General features: G+C 45.1%; 1 long non-coding RNA gene across 1 annotated transcript in view; it reads right to left on the reverse strand.

Moving 5' to 3' along the window:
• Positions 1 to 1,209: 1,209 nt before the first annotated feature.
• The window catches only part of LOC147825424 (uncharacterized), a 41,232-nt gene continuing 23,883 nt past the window's right edge, over positions 1,210 to 18,558 (reverse strand). The window contains exon 3 of the long non-coding RNA XR_015441045.1: positions 1,210 to 2,116. This is a non-coding gene — a long non-coding RNA (uncharacterized LOC147825424). The remainder of the gene's footprint in view (positions 2,117 to 18,558) is intronic.

Raw genomic sequence — 18,558 nt, forward strand, 5'->3', positions numbered from 1 at the left:
GGAGCGATTGTACACTACATCAGGCATAGTTCCGTCGAAGGCTTGCTGAGGAAAAGGCAGGATAATGTCCCTTCAAGAGTGGTGGGCTTGGGCAAAGGTCTTGGGGCCTGTGGGGACATCCTGAGGCTTAGGAGCACAGGCTTCTCAGTGGTCAGAGCAAGACAAGGTACAGGAGTGAATGCAGAAAGACTCAGGCACGTGTCCAGTGGCAAAACAGGGCAGACTGTAGCATTGGGCAGGGCAGCAAGGAGCCAGGGGCAGCAGCAAGCACAAGCTCCATTGCCAACGCTCAGCCACAAACAAGGGGCTGGCCTCAGAAGGGGGTCCCAGGGCACAAGGCAGAGCTGCCGTGGCAGACAGAAGTGGAGGAGTTCCGTGAAGCCCAGGAAACCAGGAAACGTATTGAAATCTATGCAGGCCACCTTGGAAAGCCCTGTGGGACTTAGCACAGGCATCACAGTCCATGCAGCTTGGGTGGGGTGGCAGTAGGAACCACAGGGGGACCTCTGTAGACACACAAAGCCATGGTTGGGGAGTGGAGGGCTCTAGGCCTGAGGAGCTGACTTGGCTGGTGTGACGTCCAGTGGTGCCAAACCCAGGCACAGAGCAGCAGGCAGCTGTGCTCAGTTTGCTCACTTGGAGCTGGCAGGCTTCCCATCACGCAGGTACAGTGGAGAGGCAGGAGTCTAGGGGCACAAAGGCAGTGACAACCTGGTTGTGAGTGGTTGAACCCCAGGCAGAAGTGGAAGTGGGGGCAGAGAGAAGAGCAGAGGACCATCAGAGTTCAGCCGCTATTGGATGAGCCTGGTTTGAATCCCAGCTCCTCGCCTTGCAGCTCAATCACCTTGGAGGTGACACTGAAGGTCTCTCAGCTTCCTCAGCTGTACCATGGGGTAATTCCAGCACTTTCTTTGTGGGGAAAGAAGATAAAATAGAGTCATGTATGAAACTTCAGTCACCTATGTGCTCAGACAGTTGCACCTGTTCTAATCATGATGATTCATTCACTCCTGAGACTGCCAGGTCTCGGAAAACATGAGACCCTTAAGAGGTGTGAAGGACAGAACACCCTGGCTGGGCGAGGAAGGGAAAATCACGGAGGCTGCAACCACAGGTGAGCTGTTATTCCAATCCCTCATCCATCGCCACCTCTCTGTGAGTCCTTTAGCAAGTGACTTCATCTCCCCCAGCCTCAGTTCCTACCTATACAAGGGAGATGCCAACATCCGCCTTTTGGGGGTGTTGTGATGATCGCATGAGATAATGCGGGTGGAGAGCTCAATCCAGGAGGTGCGTAGTAAATTGCTACTAGATGGGCCAAGTTGAGCTGTGAGGCCCAGGGCTCACCTCCTGCCGTCCCAACCTTGTGTCTATTGCAGCAGAAATACTTTCTCCTTGCAGAATGAGAAGCAGCCAAAGCTACGGGGACCACACTGGAAGGCACCCCACGTAGGCGCTCACGTACTCTCTGATGGGGTCCCACGCCCTGCGTGGTTGACCCAGGAACCAGGGAGCCATATCTGGTGTGGAGGGCAGCCTGGCTCCAGTTGGAAGGGGCCTGAGAGGAGAAGGACTGAGGCAGGGAGGGAAGGAGGGGTTGGCGGAGGAAAGAGATACTTTTCCTGACTAAGGAAGGAAATAAGCAATTGCATAATATCCAGTTTCTATGGGTTAAGCTCTAGAGATGCCAAGGTGAACAAGGCAGCCATGCTCTTTGCATCCCCCCAGCTGAGTCTTGTGTGTGGTGGAGGCAGTGAAAGGCGGTGAAATTGGGCTCTGCATAAGTTAGCTTCTGGGGCTGTCAGTTCCTCCTCTGCGCCTGCTTCCCTGGTGAGCAGTAAACTAGGTGATGCATAGAAATCTGGCCTCTCAATAGATGCCCTGTAGATATGGGGTCCGCTAGTAATAAGAACGTCAGCCACAAGGTGAATCTAGGCGATGCCTGGAGGGGATACACGACAGGAAATACCTGAGTTGGTGAGTGGGCAGCGTTAACACGGTTGAATGCCTTCTGAGGGTTTGAGAAAGAAGGTTTAGCCTGGGGTAGAGTGTGGAGCCCAACTGCAGCCGAAGGAGGATTCCCAAGTCACCGAGAACAAGGCGATACAGTTTAGATCTGAAGAAAAAAACCCCAAAAAACCACTTGAGATCAATGTCAAGGTTAAATGTTTCCACCTTATTTTCTGTAAGATTTCCCCAGACAGCAGTTGGATAGGGTCTGGGAGGAAAGCCCTAGGCTGCTCCATGATCATCCTCCCTCCTCTGGACGGAACCAAACATCTGTCCACATGTTCTTTCTTTCTTTTCTCTATGCGCAGTCCCATTGTAAGCGAGGGGCTCACAGGACAGGGCCGCAGGTAGGAACAAAGGAAATACCCCCACCACTTTCTTGCCAGAAAAGAGCTGAAGTCCTTGGAGAAGCCTTTGAGCCAGAATTCTCGGGGAGAAGTCCCAGAAGACTGCCCATCAGGCAAGAAATTGCAGGCAAACGTGATGTGTAAAATGACGACTCCCAGAATCTTCCAACCAGCCTGAACCCAGCTACGTCTTAATGAGGCAAACTCCAAAGAGCCTTTCCCTTTAATCTGGCACTTGAAACGAAATGCTGCTAAGAAGCCCCCTCCTCTTCCACCCCACCCTATGTGTTGCCATGACTACCCAAGTTCTCAGCACAGGAAAGCACTACCTCAGCATTTCCCTGTTAAACAAAAGAAAATTATCCCAGGTTTCTGGGCACACAAGGAACTCCAAGGAATGGGACTTGTTACCAAAGCAGATTCTTCAGAGTTGCTGGTGATGAAACCTGAGCCAGTCACAACGGGCCCTCAGCAAAGCCAGGGGAAGGAAAGTGGGGGTGACAGGTCCCCAGGCCCCACTGCAGCCCACAGAGCTCACTCTACCATCATTGCTGGCTCCCTCCCCTCACCTGGACCTCATTTGCCCCTGCAATGAAGCACATGAAAAGAAAGCACATTCCCTGTCCATATGGGAAGGGACAAGGACTCAGAGGGAGCAGGTCCCAGCTCAGTGGACCTCAGGATGGCAGCAAAAAGGGGGCCTCTCCTCCTCCCTCATCTGTTCTGGGGACAGTCGGGATGAAGCCATGCTGTGGGGTGACTAGGAGCCCCTCAAAGCCCAGAACCTAAGGTCCTGCTAAGGGGCTGAGCCAAGCCTCCCCCCAATCCAAGAGCAAAGCCAGGAGACCACAGCTGGGCAATCAGCCTGCTCCTCCTCTGACTGAGCTTCTAGTCACAAACGGGGGCGCTGTCCTTGACACCTCCTTCCCCTTTACCGCCCAGATTCAAACCTTCGTCGCATTTTGTGACTACTCCCTGGGTATTTCTCAAATGCAGCCACTTCTTTTCTCTCTATCACCATGATCGAGCTCAGGCCTTACTATCCCTCATCTGAAATGTTGTTCCCGAGCCCCTGCCTCCACACCAGAGTCGTTTTATTTTTATGGTTTTAGTTTTTGCGGTGTTGGTGATGAACCCAGAGCCTCATGCATGCCTGGCAAGCACTCTAACTCTGAGATACTTCCTCAGTCCTTTTTTTTTTAATTTTAATTTTGAGGTGAGGGTCTCAGTAAGTTGTCCAAGCCAGCCTGGAGCTTACAATTCTCCTGCCTCAGCCTCCTGAGTAGACGTATATTATCGATGTACAACATTGCAGCAGACTTACAGTGGTCATTTAAAGTGTAAACCTGGTCATGTTACTTCCTGCTTAGAAGCCTTCAGTGGCTCCCACTGTCTTTGGGATAAATTTTCGAATACCTTAGAAAGGCATGCCCGTGTTCACGAGGGACACTTCTCACCTCTGCTCACTCTACTCCAACTGCAAACAAAGCATTCCCTCGACACATGTACTTCTATTCACTGTTTTTGTGGTGCTGGAGATCGATCTCAGCACCTTGGCACTCAGCTAAATCCCCAGCCCTTTTTTATTTTTTATTCTGAGACAGGGCCACTAAATTGCCCGGGCTGAGCTCCAACTTGCAGTCTTCCTGCCTCAGCCTCTCAGAGTGCCAGGATTACAGGTGTGAGCCACAAGCCCAACTCCATGAATATCCTCTTGCACACCTCCAGCCCTTCGCATGCCTTCTTCAGCCCTGTGTGCTGGTAACTGCTGTGTGCCCATCCAGGTCCACTTCCACCCCACTCTGCCCCAGAGCCCGCCCTGCTTGATCACATCAATGAGCTCTGTGCTCTCTGGCTTCCGGCTAGGTTTGACCAGTGGGGGCCACCGGCAAGACTTCGGCGAATGGCAGAAGATGAGGTCAGGGTATTTTTTGTGTCCTCCCTCTGAGGTCGCATCAGGCTGGCTGATCCCTAGAAGGAAGGTCACTCCTTCTATCAAGGTGACTAACTCTATCTCTTTCCAGGACACAGTACCTGCTGCCATTTCTTCTGGGCCAGAAATGGTGGCAGTTCTGCAGCTGCTAGACCCTGGGTGCCTATTCCACCTCAGGCTGCTCCCCACACACTGCTCAAACCTCTGCAATGTGCCCTTTATATAAACCCTCCTGAAAGCACCCTAACTGAACGCCCCTGTTGGGACCCTGTCTAATACACTCACCCTTTCTCTTGTGCCAAATCCCAGCCACTCTTTGCCTCTGTCACAGCTTTTCCCACACTATTTCAAAAGCCAGTTACATGACCTAAATCTGAGTCCCTGCAGGATGAGCACCAGGGACTGTTGCTCATTCCTCTACCCCAGTATCTGGCACAAAGCAAGACCTCAGAAAACATTTGCTGAGTGAAGGAAGGAAGAACTGAAGCTCTGGATGAGACCTTGCTGAGCCCCATCAGAGATGATGCAGCCACCCTCTGTGGTTGTCTATTGCAGGAGCTGGTGTCCCAGAGCAGGACACAAGGAGCCACTTAGACTGCAGAATTAAGGATTGGAGAAAGGGTGTTATTTTAAAAACACCTCCACCTCCAGGGCATGGGGCCCTGTGAGTGTGCATGGGAAAAAAGTGGGGGAGATATGCAGCTTCTTTTCCAATAGCTTGCTTCCTGGGCAAAAGGAAAAGCCACCTTCCTTCAGGCTGAGGGGGACAATGGAAGTGTCCCTCCTTGATCTGAGAGCCCGTGAACCTGGATATCAACTCCCAGGATTCATTTGCTGAAATAAATTGCTAAAAGTCCACGGGCTGTTGTAAAGGACCCAGCACTACTAAATCATTCATTCAACCAAGTGTACCAGGAGTCTGATCTCTGCAAAGAATATGTCTTTGGTTCACACTACTGAAATTCTACCCAAAAGGGAAAGGTCATTTTTTCCCCTTTCTAATCTGAGCCCCTAGTGAGCCTGGTAAGAAGCCAGGAGGGGCAGAGAGTGGGCTTCCAGGTAGAAAGGCCCTGAGCACCCGGACACACCAGGAAAAGGGGCCTACATGGTGGCTGGAGACAGAATAGTGAATGGTGTGGCAAGAGGACCCTAGAGTCTAGATGTGTGACTTTGGGCAGGTCACCTCGAGTCTCTGAGACTCAATTTCCTGCTGTGTAAAATGGTGATCATGATAAGCTGTTGCTCACAGGACTGTGGTGAATACTAGATGAAACAAAATATCCTCCAGGAGGTGGCCTAGAGCAGTAGATCTCAACCCTATCTGATGTTCCTTGTTACATCAGATATTTTATAAGACCACCTTCGCTTATTCTGAAATGGGATGCATAGATAATAAAGACACATATTTTTGTAAAAAATCAATATACTGCCCTAACTGCAAGATGAAGAACTGAAAGAAAAATAACTTAGAATAAAATAAGATGCACTGTAATCTATAAATGCTTGAGTGTAACTATGGTAGAAGAGGTAGAGAAGTAGTCAGATGATTGCACCTACTTATAATGAATAAATTTGAATTTAAAGAGGTAAAGGAGTATTTATTGGAGCATTATGGGTACTTCTTTGTATTTGATGTTCTGAAACAAGACTAAATAAGTACTGTATATCCAAACAGATAGGTAAAGTCACCATGCATCTAGGAATGCAGAGGAATAGAGAGGTACGTTGTTTGGGCAACTGAAACACTGTAAGCAGTTTGCTGTTGGTATTGTGATTTTCTAAAACAACACCTAGTAAAGACAAAATATGGTACTCTCTCGATTTATATGATACTTGCAGTCATGAAAAATTCAGTGTATAGTGACACTGTACAAAAAGTATTTTGTGGGGCTGGGGATTTAGCTCAGTGGTTCCACCACCTGCCTCGCAAACGAAATGTCCCGAGTTTGATCCCTGGTACCAAAAAAAATAGTGTTTTGTGTTTATATACAAAACGGAATTAGGTTGAGACCAACATAAAGAAGTTTTCTACCTACATGAACATCTGGTGGGGCACACAAAACGTCACGTGACGTGTGGGACAAATCTCCATCGTACAAGACGAACACGCCTATAGGAGGGAGGAAGTTTGGCTCTCTTCCGCCTCCACCCAAGCAGTGCCCCCAACCAATGTTAACAAACATAAATACATCACATGTTCTTAAAGCGCCTCTAGGGGGCAGCACTGTCTTCACTGACAATCAGTGAGCCAGAGTTCACGGGGTTATCCAGCAGGTAGCACACCAAGGGCTGTAGGATGATGGCCATGCAGCCTCCAGGAATGTACACCAGGCAGTCAGCATCAGGGAGCTCTACCCATACATCACACTCACACCCCACTCTGTTGTACTATGCTCCATTTTTGGATGGTTGGGGCCATGGGCTAACATCGTTCCCTGATGGGCAGAGGGCAAGGCTCTCTTGAGGAAGGTAAAGAAGAAACCAGCACCAAAATAGAACTATGTCACATAGATTTCCAAGTTAATAAAAAAAAAAGTCTCAGCAAACCGATAGACCCCTGTATTTTAGCTTCCCTGGGTGGTTACCAGGATTTCTTTGAAAAGAATTATCTTTAGTACTTTTTGCAAATAACCTTTGGGTTGCTCACTTACCACTCTTGTTATAAATCAACACCACAGAGTATTTCACAATGTTAGAACATTTGGCCTCTCCAAGGACTGTATGTAAAGAAAAACCATTGTCTTTTGTGCATAGAAACCACACTTCTGGCCAGACCAGTCATGGCATTGAGGTGAGGCAGTGAGCTAATGTGTACCCAACCTATCCCTTCCCAGAGACAGCCTGAAGGATCAGCTACACCTTACTTGAATCTGCAGTCTTGTTTCTCACAAAAAGGAGCAGCAATCCTCAGGAAACGGATTCAGACGATGGCACCAGATGGAAGGGAATTCCAACCTCCTCAACTTCGTTCATTTTTCAAGTAGATCCACCTGAACTTTCAAGAGGGTGGCCGTCCTAGCTTCTGCTCTGAGGCTGGGTGGCTGCCAGGGCACTGACCACACAGAGGCAGCCCCCACTCGGCACAGGCGGGCCCGAGCCCTCACCATCAAGTCAGAGCTTGTAAATGAGGTTTTATGGGGTCATGTTACTCTGTTTATTTCTCTTTTGTTCTCCCCAACCTTGGTAAAGGCTGGTCTGAAGGATCCAGCCTGGTCTCAGCTGCCCTGTGTGTGTGCTGAGGGTGGGGATGATGAGTGAAAAATCCCAAGCGAAAATCAGAGTCACCCCTCTCCACACAGAGATTCTCCCTGCACTGCTAAGCTTGGAGGAGTTGGAAACTCCTCTTTAACTCGTTAGGAAACTTTGTCCCGCAGGGGAGGGTGGAACCAGGTGAATACCTGGAAGGGGCCTTAAATCTATGGACTAAGCCTGTAGCCAGATCATCAAAAGCTGAGAATAAAATGAAGGCTGATCTTAAGGCAAGCAGACCTGATGTTCACGCCCATCCTATGGGCTGTATGGGATACAGTCTAGGTATTTTGCCAGGAGACAAAGTGGTGCACCAACAGTGGGTGTGGGTGCCCTGCCTTTGTAAAAGAGTGGCTCCCTCCATGTAGAGAATGGATCCGGTGAAGTTGGGAATCAAGCAGGGTTGATATGTGTCACCCACACGTGTTTGGGGGGACAGGGAAGGGGCCAAGAGAACAAAAACCCAAATAAACAAAGTAGAAATAAAAACTGAAAGTATTTTCCCAAGATTTGTTTCTCATCATCTCCTACTCTCCCTAGGAGTCAAAGTCATGGTGGTCCCAGGAAGCCCCGGAGGCAGAAGGAACTGCATCAGGGAGGGAACTGGGATACTCTTGTTGTTTGAAGGGAAACTGACATCACTTCCAAATGCCCAGTGGAATGTGCCTGTTCAGTTGGAGCTGCTTTCTTTAGCAAGCACAGAAGCAGCCTCAACATCTCTGACACCTCCACCATCTGGCCTTCTGCTCCACAGAGTGACTTCTCCAACTTGGGGCACATTCTGTGACAGCACCAGAGGGGCAAACGTCTCATCAGGAAATCCAGAGCTCATAAAGCCAACCCACACAAACCCCAGGTTCTCAGCCCCGTAGGCACACGGGAGTCTGCCGTGGAATTTCTTTTTTTTGTAAATAACTTTATTATCAAACACACACACATACAAAAATTAAAACCATTCAAAGAAGAACAATGCAAGGGAACAAAAACTACAATAATATTCAAATACAGTAGAACTCAACCAAAACAAAACTGAAAAGCACTTAAACATTTTTCCATATAACTTAAAGCATCTCAAGCACCAACAAGACATCAGAGGATGTGATTTGTTTTGCCATGGAGTTTTTAAAGACACCTGTGTCTGAGCCCTGATACCAGAGGTTCTGATGTAATTAGTCTGGGGTGGGACTCAGGCATGGATGGGCTTTAAAAGCTCCCCAGGTGACTCTAATGTGCAGCCGGAGCTGAGAATCATCACATTATACAATAGGACAGGCCCCTGGGCTCTCACTCAGATCTCTGTTGCTCTTAATTTATATATACTTCTAGCAATCCAGTTGTCTGGTTTTCTAGCTGGTATAAGATTAAAAACAGCACATTTAGAAAGAGAGAGAAAGGCTGCTAATGAAAAGATACTAAAAGCAGCAAGACATAACACATGAGAGTCTGATCACAAGGGTAAAGATAGAAAAGCTATAAAAAGCAAACACAGCTCAACCTCTTCCCACTCGGGCAGATCCTATTTACAGCAAGGCCTGAGGGGATCACTCGATGGGAAGGAGGCAGCGTGAGGCTTACAGTGTGAAGGCAAGTGACACATATGGACTGTCCATGATGTGTGAAGCAGGTGTTCGCAATGGCGACTAGCATTACCTCATGTAATTCTCACACAGGCCTATGAGGTAAGTATTACTAGCCCACTTTACAGATGAAGAACTCAAGGCTCAGAGAGGATCATGGCTTGCTCAAAGCTGCACCAGCAGTGAGCCGAGAAGCTGGGATTTGAATGGCAAAGATAGATCCTTTTGACTCAAAACCTTTTCGTTTGACTTAGATGCTCACACATGTTCAAAAGTGCCATATTTGCCTACTTTGTACAATAACTGGTATTTCCAATGATGGCCCAGTGTCTATAGCTGGATTACCCTCAGTATCCAGCTGTTTAAGATGATTACTCACATGCACACATGAGCCCACGCACACACACAAATATGTGCTTTTTAACAGTGATGAAAGAACTGGGTATCTGTCCGGGAAATAAATAAATAATACGAGTTATTTCCCAGCTCACACCATTCATCAAAATGAATACCAGATGGCTAAAGATGGAAATGAAACCATAAAGGTACTAGAAGAAAATATAAGTGAATATTTTATAATCTTGGGATGGGGAAGGACTCTCTAAACATGTCAACAAAAGCAGAAACCATAGAGGGAAAGATTGATAGATTTGACTACATAAAAAATTAAAAACTTCTGTACATCAAAACCCAGGATAAATTGAAAAAATATTCAACCTCACTAGCATTCAAAGAAAGGCAAATTGAAACAGCAATGAGAGACCTTTTTTTTTTCCCTGATCAGACTGGCAGTGATTAAAAAGAATGATAATACCAAGAGCTAGCATGGGTGAGGGGAAATCCGCACTAGTGCACTGTTGGTGGGAGTGTAAATGGGCACAGTCTTTTGGAAGGCATTTTGGCAATATGTATGAGAAAAAGCCAGTGAACGCTTTCCCTCTGACCTAGTAATTCCATCTATAAAAATTTATCCAAAGGACAGAATTGATCCAACACACACACACACACACACACACTCACACATGCATACCTAAAGTGTCTGCACGTTACTGTTATTTACTGAAGCATTCTTTGGGATGCTGAAAATTATTGGGGAGGAACCTAAAAGTTTGATAAAAATGAATTAATCAAATAAAGTACGTGACATCTGCAAAAACCAATACTATGTAGCTATCAAAAGTGATGTCATATAGACAGATCAATAGAACAGAATAGAAACCCTGAAATACAGACCTAAATATATATATATGAGAATTTGATATGATAAATATGAAATCAATGAAGCCAAGGCAGATTTTAAAATATATGATGTTTGGCTAACCAGCAAAAGGGAAACTGGACCAATATTTCATATAGTACATCAGCATAAACTTCAACTGGATAAGAAATATAAATGCAAAAAAGAAAACCATAAAATTATCAGAAGAATAATAGAACACCTTTATAATCTTAGAGTAGTGAAGACCTTTCTAAATCATTCAAACTTCACAAGTCGTGAAATAAAGGATGACTAACAAATGCAGTTACATAAAAATCTTAAAACTCCTACATGGCAAAAACACATAAGCGAGGTGGGAAAAAAATGACTAACTGGAAAGAAATTACAACTCATTTCACAAAGGGTCAATCACCCTAGTCTTAATTTGTTCCTACAAATCAAGGAGAATAACTCAACAGAAAAAGTACCCATTTTAAGGAAACAAATGGTTTGTAAGCATATGAAAGAAAATTCAAACCTCATTCATAATAAAAAACAGAACACATTATAGTTGGAAGGATATACCAATTTTCCCACTCATCAGATTTGTGAATGTCCAAAATATGCTGGACTGCAAAAGTGGTAGGGAAATGGGTACCCGCATTTATTGCTGATGTGGGTACAAAATGGTGCACCCTTAGGGAGGGCAAGTTGGTATTTTCTGCTAATTTTACTAATATATTTACACCTTGGCTCATCAGTCTCTCTCTCAGAATTTGTCCTGCAAATATATTTGTACACACACAGAAATGATATGTGTATATATTATAGCATTATTTGTAATAGCAAAATAATGGAAATAATCTAAATATCCAATTATACGGAATTGGTAAGATAGTACAGTCCATGAAGCTCTCTATGTACTGATGTGGAAATCTCCACTATATACTAGTAAGTGCTTTGTGTTGTTGTTTCAAGCAACGTGCTAGAGAGAGAGATGAATAGGTGACACACAGCTGTTTTTAGAGCAGTAAATATGACTCTGTAATAGTGGGGACATATCAGTATATGTTTGTCCAAACCCAGAGAACACAGGGAACCAAAAGTGGACCTAAATATAAACTATGCACTTTGGGTGCAAATAATGTCAATGTAGGTTCATCAATTGTAGCAAATACAGTGGTACCTCGGTTCACAAACTTAATTCTTTCCACAATTCTTGTTTGGAGTCCTACAACCAGAACCATGGAAAGAATTAAGTTTGTGAACGGAAGTAGCACTGTACAACTGATGGGGCTGTTGATTGTGGGAAAGGCTGTGTGCATGTCGTGGCAGGAGTACATGGAAAATCTCTGTATCTTTCTCTCAATTTTGTTGTGAGCCTAAAATTGTTCTGGGCCAAGAGTGGTGCTACATGCCTGTAATGCTAGAACTCGGGGAAGCTGAGGCAGGAGGATTGCAAATTTGAGCTGAGCCTAGGTAAGCAATTTAGTGACTTGCTGAGACCCTGTCTCAAAAAAAGGAAAACAGGCTGAGGATATAATTTAGTATGAAGCCCCTGGGTTCAGTCCCCCTTACCACACACACACACCAGGGGTGGGGGGATTTTTAAAAAGTCTTTAAATAAACGAAAGAGGCAAGGTGCCTAATAGTGTATATAGTGTGTTACCTTTCGTGTAAGAAAGCATGGGGAATACATATTTGCGTAGACTTGTATTTTCCAAAAGGAGCACTGTAACTGTGAAAAGTGCCAACTTGTGGGGAGGAAGATCAGAGAACCAGGGAATGGGAAGGGGCAGGAATTCTCAATGTATGCTTTTTGTATTGTTTCGATCGTTGGACTATGTGAAAGTATTGTCTATTTTTAATACAAAATTCATACATAGTAATGCAGATTCATTTAGGTTGGCAGGAAAAGATTTTTAAAGTACGTTCAGTGAGTAAAGCAGGTCATAGAAATATATAGAGAATAATCCCAATTTTGTTTTTTTTAAATTTTGTTTTAAAAAAATATCTTATTATATAGTTCTACTCACATAAATCAGCAAATAGAAAACTCTAGAAAGATATACTTTAAAATATGAACAATGAGGGCCAGGGATTTAGCTCAGTGGTTGCACTGCCTGCCTCCCAAGCGCAGGGTCCTGAGTTTAATCCCCAGTACCAAAAAAAAATATATAGATGAATAATGCTTATCTCTAGTTGCTAGGGTTTAGTGGTTTTTCATTAGAATTATTTTTTATCTGCATTTTCTAATTTTTGTAAAATGATTGTTTATTTCTATAATTTCAAAATAAAGAGAAAAACTTACTTCAGACAAGCCTCAAGGAAAAATAACTAAGGAAAGATATTTGCAATGTAGCAAAGAATTTAATATTCTTACTATTTAAAGAACTCTTACAAAAAATAAGAAAAAAAAGAATGCTCCAAGTAGAACCCAAACAGACAACAGTAAATAAGTGCTTCTATACTTATACAGTGTGTTATTAAAAAGCATAAAATGAATAATAAAACTGTTTGACAGAGATAGTCATTATGTAAAAGCAGGTTACAATAATGCTGTTTTAATGAAAATATATACCAGACTTACAGACTTTATTTGACGTATGCATTTATATAGAGATTATAAATAGATCCACAGAATAAAATCTGTGAGGATAGGCATTGAACGGCATGTAATTTCTGGATGGTAAGATTATATGCATTTACTTTTTTTTGTCTTAGCTTATATTTTTCTGCAAGGAAACAATTACCTGTGCAAAATAAATTATTTATAATATTGCCTTGTGAAAAATTTAGCCACAAGGACCAGGGATTTAGCTCAGTGGTACCACCACCTGCCTTGCAAGCACAAGGTCCTGAGTTTGATCCCAGTACCAAAAGTAAATAAATAAATAAATAAATAAATTAGCTTTAAGTAAGTTTTTCACATTATATTAAATAATAAAAAAGTGAAAAAAACTTGTGACAGTGGCCATTAAAAGTGACATAACGCCTACGGGATAATTTCAATCACAAATAACAATATTTATTAGTGTGCAAACTTCCTCAGTATGTGAAAAAAATACAAGTCCACACTATGTGTATACAGAGCAGTGTATCCAAAATAACCCTATTTTTAGAAATTAAAAATGTGTATGCTTAGAAAAAGTATTTATTCATAATTACCCTTGGGGGTAGAATTACAGGGTTTGTTGGTTTGTTTGTTGATGGTTAGGATTTTCCCAACTCTCGACAATACATACAATTCCTCCTAAAATGAGAAGAAAAAAAGCACTAGGGTATTTTGATACTTTGAAAAAAAAAATGCTTCAAGGACCAATGTAAACTTTCTAATAATTTACCCAGTCCAAAGGAGCTGTGTGAGTGAGATTCTGGGTGATTGACAAGGGCTGTCTGCAAACCCTGGTGAGAAGGGGCGATGGCCTTGGTCTTGGCTGAAATCCTAGCCATCCTTCGTTCCCCTGAGTCGTCCACGAAGGCTGCACACTGCAGCAACTGGCCCAGCCACCCGCCTTGCGGCAAGGTTAACGGACCTGTTGGGCCAGAAGGTGGTTGGACGGCAGCATAGATGGTGAGTAGCCAGGGCACAAAGATCCTCTATAAGGACCGAGGGCTGGTCCAGGCCCTCCCCTGAGTGCTTCAGATGAATCCTGCGCAGCCATCCCAGTCCTATCACTCAGTCTGTTTAAAGGAAGGAGCAGCTGCGAGGTGGGGTGTCTCCAGCAGCCCCTTCCAAAAGGGCCAGGGCAGGTAGGTTCTGAGGCTCAGGTGGCCCCCAGGCTCTGCACATCTCCTGAGAGTTTATTGCAACAGCTTCCAAACTGGTCCACTGGCCTCAGTCTCTGCCTGTCCAACTCATCCTCTGAGCCCAGGCCACCCTTCTTGAAACACAGCTAATTACTTTATTCCTGGGATCAAACTGTGTCATTTCACATCAGCACTTCTCAAACCTTACTGCCGAAGTTCACCAACAGCAGACAAAAGAGACATCTTAAGTTCCCCCAGGGGACTGTGGAGCCTGAAGCCCCTGCCTCCACAGCCAAACGTTCTTCGAAATCTCCTGTGTCCTCTTAAAAATTCATGAGAATTTTGCACTCTACTCCATGATAGATCTGCATTTCTTTTAATAAGAAGATGTTTAAAATTATTCACCTTGAGGAAAAATGATGCTGCTGAAAGAAATGCTGTGTTTATCTGGAGGCTTTGAGTGTTCCTCCTCGGAGAATACCTGTAGGATAAGATCCAAGCTGCTGACATGCATCACGCATTGGCTTGCTATGGTCTGGCCCCCACAAACCTTTCGGCATTGTTCCTACAACTCCTTGGCACTCACTCCAGTGTCTGGGCCCCCTGAACTCCTGTCTTTTCCTGACATGCCAGCTTCCTCCCAGGCCCTAGGAGGCTGCCTTACCTGACAACCCACCGTCTCCAAAGGCCTTGAGGGAGCTTACACATCACCTTCCACATCACATCCTCTCTGCCACCCCCTGACAGATACGATGTGAGAGGGTGCACGGTGCCATACAAAGAGCCTGTGCTTTGGATTGGAAGCATTGTCTTCAAACCCTGACTCCTGACAGCGGTGAGTCTTAACCCATCCATCTCATTTGTAAAATGAGGAGTAATTATGCTTCCATAGGAATAAGCACTTGTGTTGTGTTCAGCACATTCTTCCTTACACTCCTCCCAACTCCTATGGTGCTTTATTTACACCACTCATGCAAAGAACCCACATCTGCACAGTCGCTCTATAATGGCCTATTTTCCCCAAATAGATCAGTGGTCCCCAAGCCCCCCAAAGCTCCTTGTATTACCCTCATGATCACGTGGCACGAAAGAGTTTGGTTATTAAATCAAACACATTTATAAAATAATCGCCTGCTTTTCTAAATTTTCAATCCTTTTAAGCCTTTTGAATACTGAGTGCATTCTCGAAATACAGCTAATTATTTCCTCCCATGCCTAAGTCTAGGGCCTTGGGGCCGGGAGCCACCCACCAAGACCATAAACACCTCAAGACTACAGTCCCGTCTCCCACTTCCCACAGCACCTTACTCAGCGCCTTGTGCTTGGAACACACCTAGTAACTGCTGTGGCATAAACAGAAAGTTTCACACACATGACGGGGAAGCCCTCTCCAAACGAGCCGGTGTGCAGAAAGCAGTCATTGTTATTAGGAGGCAGAGCAGGAGGCGAGCCCTTCTCCCCCCGCCCCCTAAGGAGCAGCACCCCCATTACACCAGCTGGCCTCCAACTCCTGTGTGTGAGTCGATTAAAAAGCACCCTCTCTCCAGTGTCTGGAAACTCCTGGAAGGAAAGTTTGCCGCCTGAAGTTGGCTTTTGACTAGAGTCTTAACAAGAGGCCTCAGCAGGCTGTGGTGAGAGACAATGTCACTTACAGGAGCAGCTTGAAGCGGCAGTTAGGAGAAGAATTATTTTAATGAATACATTTCCTTTCAATTGTATGGGAATATCAAGATCCCATTAGAATGGGGAAGCAATTAGAACTAATAAAGATGAATGCACAGTGCTCAGTGCGTGCGGAATGACAAGCAGCCAACAAAGGGGCTCCGGAGAGGCTGCTCTAATCCAAGTGAGTGGGCAGCCAGCAGAGGCAAAACGCTCTGTTCAGTGCTCAAAGCCCCTTCGCCTGCACATTCTGATCACGGCCAGCAAATGGCATGAGCTGGGCGTTGGAGGTGGGGTTGCCCCCCACTCAGCCCAGCCTCTTGGGGACTGAGATGGGCTGTTGGCAGCCCCTTGGCAACAGCCATTCAGGCCAGGGCCTGGCTCCAGGCCAGCCTCTTGCCTGCCCCTCGCACTGGGCCTCATTGTGTCCAGGTGGCAAATGCCTTCTCGCCAACTCTCCTTGGAGGGTTAGAGAGGGGTTGGGACAGTGGAGGAGGGAGGAGGGAGTAAATGAGTAGGGGCCCCCTGCCCCCTGCATCCCCCCTGCCCAGGGTCTGCTCCTCCTCTGAGCTTGGTGTTACGTTACAGACACTGGTGAGTCACAGGCAGCCAAACACAGAAGTACTGTTGCTTACACAATTGCTCTTCAAACAGTAACAAACAATTTTCGTTACCCAAGTCAGATCGGATCATCCGCCTGGCCATCCTGCCTCAATCCCAGGCACACAAACAGGACCCAAAGCCTCATGCTCTGCCTACTCTGCTCCAACAACACTGGGCTTCATTTTGCCTCAGCCTTGGGATAAGGGACAAAGCACTTCCTCTGATCCTTTCTGTGAGCTGGATCCGCTGCATGGCTGTCAAGGCTGCCAGGACAAATGGGGAAGACACAAGGACCTACGAGGCTTGGGACCCGCTCAGATAGGGGGTGACATGTTACTCAGCACCTGGGTGAAGAAAGCATTCAAGGGTTTGGAGGACTCCATTGCCAAGTTTAGAAGGAATCCAAAAAGATAACCCTGGCTCCCCACCAAAGTACTCACTGGCCTCAAATGGAGTGTCAGTACTTGACATTTCTTTATTTAATCTTTTTGGCCAGGCAGTTTTTTTCAACTAGGAATGTGTAAGCTCATTCCAGAATGTCTGTATGAGAGGCCAGTCACACTCATTACTGGGATTTTTCTACCACTTCTCTTAAAAAAAAAAAAAGTCTGTAACATTTTATACTTGTTTCTTAAAGGTAGAGCACTTTGAAAGCACATTTACATTTATAATCTTGAGCCTCAAAATCGCCCTGGGGGATGGACAAAGCAAGGTTTGCTGGGTTTACAGATGAGGATTAGTGGCCCAGAGAGGTTCAAGGTCCCGTGCAAGGTCATGGGTAGGAAAGGATCTGGCTCAGTGGTCGGAGTAACACCTTTCCCACACTCCCACACGGTGCTAGACATTCCAGGACAATTCGTCCTGCAATTCTGTTTCCAGCATAACTCCCACCCTTTCCACACACTAAACTATACTAAGCACTGTGTGCTTTCTCAGTCTGTAGGCTAGGCTACCTGAGGATAACCCCTCATGAAGGTTCGAAAACAAGTTATCAAAGTGTTTCACCATTCCCCAACCAAAGAGATATTCCTTGCCTCCATTTTAACAGCTTGGGTAATTATTAAAAGCCCATCCAGTACATGGTGGGCACAATCAAAACTGGAAAACCAACTATTTATGTCCTTTCAGTGTAACACGGTAGCACCTAGGGACTAGCAAGTGCTAAGGCAAAGTCCATTTTCCTTTCATACTTATCACTACCTCCCACACCCAAAGGCCTTTATTTTACAATGTTTTACTTTTCATAATTTTAGGTATAATTTATATGCCATGAAATACACAGGTATTAAGTGTACAGCTTGGTAAGTTTTGACAAATGCAAGTATAGTCAAATCAGGATACACATTTCCATCCCCCTAGAAAGTTCTTGGATACCCCCTTCCAGGTAACCTCATGCTAAGCCTCCACCATCCTAATTTCTATTACCATACATTAGTTTATCCTGCCTTGAACATCAGATAAATGGAATATTAGATATATAACCTCCTGTTTCCTCCTCCTCCTTTTGTGGTACTAGGGATTGAACTCAAGGTTTTTGCACTGAGCTATGTCCCCAGCCCTTTTTAAAATTTTCAGACAGGGTCTCACCAAGTCACTAAGTTGCCCAGGCTGGACTCAAACTTGTGATCCTTCTGCCTCAGCCTCCCAGAATGCTGGGATTATAGACCTGCACCAGTATGTCTGGCTGTATCTTTTTTCTGCCAGACTCACCCAAATCATACCTGTAGTTTCTTTTTATAACAAGTATTACATTTTTCAATCCAGCTATATTACTGTTAATTTTTCCCTCAAAATTCTTTCCACTTAATTTATTCCTGCATGCTTCTTTCCATGTATATGTCTTCTGCGTATCCTCTTGGGCATGCTTGCAATGACAAAAACATGTAAATGGATTATTATCTCTAGCATTACCCTTTTGGGTAGGGGTGGCTAACTAGGTCATCCAGGATGGTGGTCATGAGCTCAGGCTTCAGAGTAGGCAGATCTGTGTTTAGACTTCTGGTTTAGCACATAACAGATGGGTAGTTTGAGGCTGGTGACTTAACCTCCCTGTGACTGTTTTCCCATTTGTAAAATGAGGATAATAATACCTTCTTAATAAGGACTTTTGAGGACTAAATTACACTGTACATAAAATATTTGGCACAATGCAAACTAATAATGGCCTCAAGCTAGACTATAATAAACATCCTCCTGCTTCATTCACGTACTTTCAGTTTTTGTAAGTCA

Source organism: Heterocephalus glaber, unplaced genomic scaffold (assembly GCF_053883595.1).
Source record: "Heterocephalus glaber isolate CG9 unplaced genomic scaffold, H.glaber_assembly_v1.0 deba00001504, whole genome shotgun sequence".
Classification (NCBI taxonomy): Eukaryota; Metazoa; Chordata; class Mammalia; order Rodentia; family Bathyergidae; genus Heterocephalus; species Heterocephalus glaber.